Source organism: Oncorhynchus masou, unplaced genomic scaffold (assembly GCF_036934945.1).
Source record: "Oncorhynchus masou masou isolate Uvic2021 unplaced genomic scaffold, UVic_Omas_1.1 unplaced_scaffold_564, whole genome shotgun sequence".
NCBI classification, from domain to species: Eukaryota; Metazoa; Chordata; class Actinopteri; order Salmoniformes; family Salmonidae; genus Oncorhynchus; species Oncorhynchus masou.
The window spans coordinates 498,932-506,925 of NW_027012059.1; the positions used below are offsets into that span (position 1 = coordinate 498,932).

General features: G+C 40.1%; 1 pseudogene; it reads left to right on the forward strand.

Annotated features, from left to right (window-relative positions):
• Positions 1-5,377, forward strand: part of LOC135536144 (tripartite motif-containing protein 16-like) — an 18,807-nt pseudogene extending 13,430 nt beyond the window's left edge.
• The last annotated feature ends 2,617 nt before the right edge of the window (positions 5,378-7,994 follow it).

The window sequence follows — 7,994 nt, forward strand, 5'->3', positions numbered from 1 at the left end:
ATTCAGTGTCCCTCAGACTATGGCAGGAAAATACATATTTGGCTGCAAGAGGAGCCATTGCTCCTTCGCCCATGAGTATTCTTAGTTTTTCCTCTGGGTTCAATTTGTAAAAATTTGGAATATGTTTAGTAATTTCTGTGAATAATGAATCTCTTTGTGAGGAATATTTATCACAGTAAAGGAGAAAGTGCATCTCTGTCTCTACCTCCCCTGTTATGCAGTGACCACATACACGCTCCTCTTTGGGTAGCCATGTCTTTTTATGTCTGCCGGTTTCTATTGCCAATCGGTGGTCACTCAGCCTGTACTTGGTAAGGATCTGTCTCTGCTTCGTATCTCTGACAGAGTAGAGATAATCAGCCAATTCATATTCTCTGTTTAGGGTCAGATAGCAATTTAGTCGGCTTTGGGATTTTGTTTCATTTTTTCAAATGTTGTAAATATGATTCCTTTGATTGGTTCATGATTTTGCTTATTGGAATTCTTTCTTTTGAAGCAGTGCTGGTGTCAGCTTGGTTGGTGAGGTCCAACACCAGCTGACTGAGAGGGCTCTCTCTGGGCTCAGCTCTTGGGTTTGAAGTGATTTAAATTGCAGACTTGAATTTGGACTTGAATTCAGATGTAGCCAAAATTTTAATGATCTTTTCTGTATTTTCATTATTACTGGAAAACGGCCCAATTCTGCCCTACATGCATTAGTTGGTGTATTTCTCTGAACTTGTAGGATTTTCCGACAGAATTCTGCATGTAGGGCTTCAATTGGATGTTTGTCCCACATTTTAAAGTCCAGTTTATTGAGTGGCCCCCAAACCTCACTTCCATAAAGAGCTATTGGTAGGATTACATTGTCAAATATTTTAGTCCAAATTCTAATTGGGATGTTGATTTTGAATAATTTCATTTTTATTGCATACATTGCTCTGCGGGCTTTTTCTTTGAGTGCATTCACTGCCATATTAAAGTTTCCCGATGCAGATATGGTCAGACCAAGATAGGTGTAATTTTTTGTGTGTTCAATTAAGGTGTTGTTCAGGGTGAATTTATATTTGTGTTTCTGACATCTGGTTTTTTTTTGGAAAATCATGATTTTAGTTTTTTGGAAATTTACTGCCAGGGCCCAATTATGGCAATATTGCTCCAGAATATTAATTTTCTGTTGAAGACCTTCTTTGGTTGGTGATAGAAGTACCAAGTCATCAGCATATAGCAGGTATTTCACCTCTGTGTCAAATAGTGTGAGTCCTGGGGCTGGAGATTGGTCCAACATGTCTGCTAATTCATTGATATAAATGTTGAAAAGATTTGGACTCAAACTGCAGCCTTGTCTCACACCTCGACATTGTGAAAAAAATTATGTTCTTTGGTTTTTGATTTTTATTGCACACTTGTTTTCTGTGTACATACATTTTATTAAGTCATATACCTTACCACCAAGCCCACTTTGTAGAATTTTGTAGAATAGCCTTCGTGCCAAATCGAATCAAATGCTTTTTTAAAGTCAATAAAGCAAGCAAAGATTTTGCCCTCTTTTTTTGGTGGACGTGTTTATTAATTAGTGTGTGTAAGGTGTATATATGGTCAGTAGTGCGATGGTTAGGGAGAAAGCCAATTTGACATTTACTTATTACATTTTTTTCTTGAAGAAAGGTTTGAATTCTTGAATTCAAAATGCTACAGAAAATCTTTCCCAAGTTACTGTTTACGCAAATTCCCCTGTAATTATTGGGGTCTGATTTGTCTCCACTTTTGTGGATAGGGGAGATGAGCCCCTGGTTCCAGACATCAGGGAAGCAGCCAGAAGTTAAAACCATGTTGAACAATTTAAGCACAGCATTTTGCAACTCAGGTGTGCTGTTTTTCAGCATTTCATTTCTGATGTTGTCTAGACCACAAGCCTTCTTTGATTTAATAGATTTTAGCTTTTCATTTAGTTCTTGTTGGGTTATTGGGTAATCTAATGGATTTTGGTTGTTTTTAATGACTGATTCAAGGATGTTCAATTTTTCTTTAATTTCTAATTGGTTCTGTTGCAAGTCTTTTTGTGGGATGTTTTTGTATAGATTATCAAAATAAGTTTTCCAAATTCCTACATCTTGTATTGCTAATTCTTGTGGCTTTGTTGTGCTTAAATTGTTCCACATGTCCCAGAACTGATTTTGGTCAATTGCGTTTTCAATTTCATCAAGTGTCCTGTTGGTATAATTACATTTCTTGCGTTTCAGTGTTTGTTTATACTGTTTCAGAGTTTCAAAGTATTCATATCGTAGCTCTGGGTTGTTTTGCTGCTTATGTTTTTTGTTTGACATTTGTCTCAAGTGTTTTCTAATTGTTTTACATTCATTATCAAACCATTTGTCAGAAACATTTTGATTTTTGCTTCTGAATTTGCATTTCTTTGGTTTTCTCAAATTTGCTTTCGATGCTGCTTTTTGGAATATGCAGTTGATGTTTTGAGTAGCTGAATTGACACCATCTTTATTGTTTTGGTACCGTGAGTTATTGAAAAACTGTATAGAGTTCATTATTTCATTTGAGTTCAATGCTTCAGTGAATCTCTCTGCACTGTTTGGAGCCCATCTGTATGATTGGTTTATGTTGTAGAGTTTATTGGGCTGTTTTTTTGAATGAATATTGCCGGTTAATTTCTTCAGAAACACGTTGATCTGACTGTGATCTGACAAGGGTGTCTGTGGTCTGACAGTGAATGCACTAATGGAAGAGGGGTCAATGTCAGTGATGGCATAATCGACTACACTTGTCCCAAGAGCTGAGCAGTAAGTAAACTGACCTAAAGAGTCCCCTCTGATTCTACCATTAAGCATGTACAGGCCTAAGGCTCGACAGAGATGTACTAACTCCTTTCCATTTTTGTTCAGTATTTGGTCAGGACTGTTTCTATTATTTATAATAGGTCTACTGTATAAGGACTGTCCAAATATGTGATGGTTACCTCCCGCATCAGTGTAGTCAGGCTCAGAACCTGTTCTTGCATTGAAATCTCCACAAAGAAGCACTTTACCCTGTGCCTGAAATGCAATGATTTCTGTCTGGAGATTGTCAAAAAACTGATCATCATAATATGATGAATCTGAAGGAGGAGCATAAGCTGCACATATGTATACATCGTTGTCACAATAGATTGTACCTTTGTTAAGTTTTAGCCAAATGTGAGTGGTACCTTTTTTCATTTCATCCAGCGCTAAGTCCCGCTTATGCCAAATGATGATTCCACCTGAGTCTCGGCCCCGTTTAACATGTTTATGTTTGATTGACGGTAGTAAACTTTCTCTATAGCCCGAGGGACACTGAGTATCTATGTCTCCACGACACCATGTTTCCAGTAGGATTATGATGTCCTGTCCCTTGATGTTTTTAAGCAATTCTGGATTTGTTGTTTTATAACCTTTAATTCACACGCAGGCACGCACACACACACACACACCATCACACAGAATTAATATTATAATACCGGTGTCAATAAAATTAAGAATAGTTGTAAACAAATTAATAAGAATGGAATAAGATTGCACATAAAATAAGTACAATGCAATCTGCAACCCTGTGTGTGTGTGTGTGTGCGCGTGTGTGTGCGCGTGCGTGCCCGTGTGTGAATTAAAGGGACTGTCTAGCTCAGTAGTCTGCATATTAGTTGCAGTAGTTGGCGCACCTCTCCTATCTCTGATTGTTGTAGGGGTCTTCTGCCAGAGGTTACCTCAGCATATGTAGGCTGATGATCTGACTGATACAAGGTGTGGACTGCGTCATGTGGTCTACTTCCCTGAAGGGCAGTGTTCTGTCCGACCCTGGAGTAGTGGTCAGAGCTGTGTTGTGATGGGATGGGTCTAGTAGAGCTCTCTCTCTCTCTCCAGAGGTATCAGTCTCTCTCTGTCTCTGTCTCTCTCTCTCTCTCTCTCTCTCCAGAGGTATCAGTCTCTCTCTCTCTCTCCAGAGGTATCAGTCTCTCTCTCTCTCTCTCTCTCTCTCTCTCTCTCTCTCTCTCTCGAGGTATCAGTCTCTCTCTCTCTCTCTCTCTCTCTCTCTCGAGGTATCAGTCTCTCTCTCTCTCTCTCTCTCTCAAGAGGTATCAGTCTCTCTCTCTCTCTCTCTCTCTCTCTCTCTCTCCAGAGGTATCAGTCTCTCTCTCTCTCTCTCTCAGAGGTATCAGTCTCTCTCTCTCTCTCTCAGAGGTATCAGTCTCTCTCTCTCTCTCCAGAGGTATCAGTCTCTCTCTCTCTCTCTCCAGAGGTATCAGTCTCTCTCCAGTATCAGTGTATCTTCAGACTTACCCAGCATCGTTGTCCGTCCTCTTCAGTCCTTTGGAGATGTGAGTCAGACTGTGTCTGAACTGAGAGAGAAACTAGAAGACTTCCTTAAAGGAGAATGGACCAAGATCTCCACTACAGGTGTGTTGAAAACAATAAGAACATCAACTTTAGACCATTGAAAGTTCCCTACTAGTCATATACATGTGGAATATGGTCTGATGATAACATTCCCTCTCTCTGTCAATGTGTTTGTGTGTCTGTAGTGAATATAGTGGATGTTGTACTGCCTCCAGAGCCCAAGACCAGAGAACAGTTGTTACAATGTGAGTCTCTTTATTGTGAAGTAACTAACAGTCTCTTTTTACTGACACTCCTAACAATCCCTCTAGAAATATATAGCAATAGTAGATCTAATCAAAGACTGGGTCTCTATCTGACTCCTCATATTTCTCTGATTTGATCTCTGCTGTGCTCTAATCAAAGACAGGGGAGATACAGTATCTGACTTAACTTATTGTTCTGACTCCCCTCATTGGTCTCTGCTCTTCTCCCAGATTCCTGTCAGCTCACACTGGACCCAAACACAGCACGCACACACCTCTCTCTGTCTAAAGGGAACAGAAAGGTGACACGTACACACCAAGTCCAACCATATCCTGACCATCCAGACAGATTCACCTCCTGGTGGCAGGTTCTGTGTAGAGAGGGTCTGTCTGGACGCTGTTACTGGGAGGTGGAGAGGACTGGTGGTGTTGCTACAGCAGTCTCATATAAAGACATCAGCAGAACAGAGGATGATGGTGGATTTGGACTCAATAACAAGTCCTGGAGTTTATATTACTATAGTGGTGGTTATTGTTTCAGACACAATAATGTTGAGACTAAAGTATCAGGCCCTCAGTCCTCCAGAGTAGGAGTGTACCTGGATCACAAGGCAGGTACTCTGTCCTTCTACAGTGTCTCTGACACAATGACCCTCCTCCACAGAGTCCAGACCACATTCACTCAGCCCCTCTATCCTGGGTTTAGGCTCTATGATTATAATGGTTCTGCTGAGCTGGTTAAACTGTAAACTGATTTGTTATTAATTAAAATTCAATCCAATGTTTTAATCTTGTACATTTCCATGAATCATGATGTCTGGTGTTGATGTATATTGGTTGTCATTCAGAACCATTGATATGTTTTCTCAGTTGGTTCTCTGTCTCTATGTAATTCTCCTCAGTATCATTGATCAGCTTGTTGGCTCGGTCCTAATTGATGTGTTCTCTGTCACCTGGAGCTGCATGGAAAATGGTCCAGGAACTAAAGGACAATTCAGGACTAGTCAGCCCACTACAAGCTGGTATCACTTCCTTTCTACTAAACTATATGGTCTGGTTTCCCAGATGAATCCTAGTCCTGGACTAAACAGTAGGTTCAATGTAGATGTCCAGGAAACCGGCCCTAAATGTGTCATCTTTCATCCTCCCATACTGCTCAGTCCAGCAACATTAAACCTGTCCAGCAGGTGGTGCTGTTGACCAAACAATAAAACCAGCAGATATCTTGACTTGCCACTCAGTATATCAGTAATGTTCAGAATAGTACTTTAATATCATTGGAGATTGATGGTCTTTTTAATCCACTATCCAGAGTCAGGAACAGATGAAGTTAGGTCTGCTACTGTTCAGTGATTAAATATGATTTATGGTGATGGGAAATAATAAAAAACACTCAACTTCATCTAGTAATAGTTTTCCTTTGTTATTTATTCCAAGGTGTGTCTTTAACTTGTAAATGTATTGTGTGGAGGTGAGCTAGTGGTGTGGCTGATAGAATAGAATGAAGAGGGAGGAGGGGAGGAAGAGGGGAGGAGTGAAGGGCTGTTCAAGAAACCAGATGAGGAAGAGGAAGATGTTCAGGGGAATTATTGTCTCTGTTCCAAATGGTTCCCTATTCCCTACGTAGTGCACTACAGTGCTTCTGACCAGGTCTAAAGTAGTGTTCTACGTAGGGAATAGGGTGTAGATGTATTACAACATCATGCTTTAGTGTTTTGCACAAAAATATATAAGATCTCCACCCCCCACTTCCTGTCTGTCATCCCCCAGTTCTGTTAAGACTTCCTCTCATTGAACTGGGCCTCATTCTAAATGGTCACTTTGTATTGATAGTCCATACTGGTCTTTACTATGGTTCTACATACAGTACCTGTATTGATAGTCCATACTGGTCTTAACTATGGTTCTACATACAGTACCTGTATTGATAGTCCATACTGGTCTTTACTATGGTTCTACATACAGTATCTGTATTGATAGTCCATACTGGTCTTTACTATGGTTCTACATACAGTACCTGTATTGATAGTCCATACTGGTCTTTACTATGGTTCTACATACAGTACCTGTATTGATAGTCCATACTGGTCTTAACTATGGTTCTACATACAGTACCTGTATTGATAGTCCATACTGGTCTTTACTATGGTTCTACATACAGTATCTGTATTGATGAGGGCCTCATCATCTGGCAGTAAAACCCTATGGACCTGAAAGGGACTGCAGTGTGCTCCAGTCTCCAGCAGGGGGCAGTAAAACCCTATGGACCTGAAAGTGACTGCAGTGTGCTCCAGTCTCCAGCAGGGGGCAGTAAAACCCTATGGACCTGAAAGTGACTGCAGTGTGCTCCAGTCTCCAGCAGGGGGCAGTAAAACCCTATGGACCTGAAAGGGCTGCAGTGTGCTCCAGTAAAAATCAAAGATGAATTAACTCCATTCTGTTGCTAAATGTTTTGCTACAGTTTTCTCTAACGAATAACAAAATACTTTGAGCATTTCCTTGAGTCCTCCAGGTGGGCGGGGTTTGTTTGTACTTTTAGGACTTTTCTATTGGTTCCATTACAACAAACTCAATCAAATCACTGCTTATTAAATATACAACATTATTTTAATGCAGGTTTGTTTCCACATGCAATAAGCCTGTAACGTCTTGTATGATCTCATCAGGTAAAGGTGTGTCAAATGGAAGGGCAAGTCTCACCACTGAGAGGAAAACATCACTGGTCCACCTCTGCATCAGGTCAGCTATGTTGATCAGTACTGTCCCAGGGATGCTGGGAGCAGAGATTAACTCCCCTGACCTGGTACCACCTATGGAGTTGTCATTTTAATATCAGTTTAAGCCCATTACTGCTATAACACATAAACCATGTTAATAGAATGAAATGGATCCAGGTTCCATTTATTCTACATCAGATTTACTGCCTGTGGAACACTTCTCCATAGTGTCTGAAATCAAGATGACTGCAGGTCTGAATCCCAAACTAATGGGGGGAAATGGATCCATCTAATAACATGGTTTTTAGAGATATGGAGAAAAACATCACAAACTGTACTATTGGGGTGAACAAATACCATTAACATACATACAAGGCATTCAGAAACATTTAGTTACGTTACAGCCTCATTCTACAATGGATTAAATAAATCATGTTCCTATTCAATCCACACACCATACCCCATAATGACATCACAATACTCCATAATGACATCACAATACTCCATAATGACATCACAATACTTCATAATGACAAAGCGAAAACATGTTTATTTTTTATTTTTTGCAAATTATTAACCGAAGTACCTTAATTAAGTATTCAGACCCTTTGAGACGTGAGATTGAGCTCCGGTGCATCCTGTTTCCATTGATCATCCTTGAGATGTTTCTACAACGGGGTTGGAGTCCA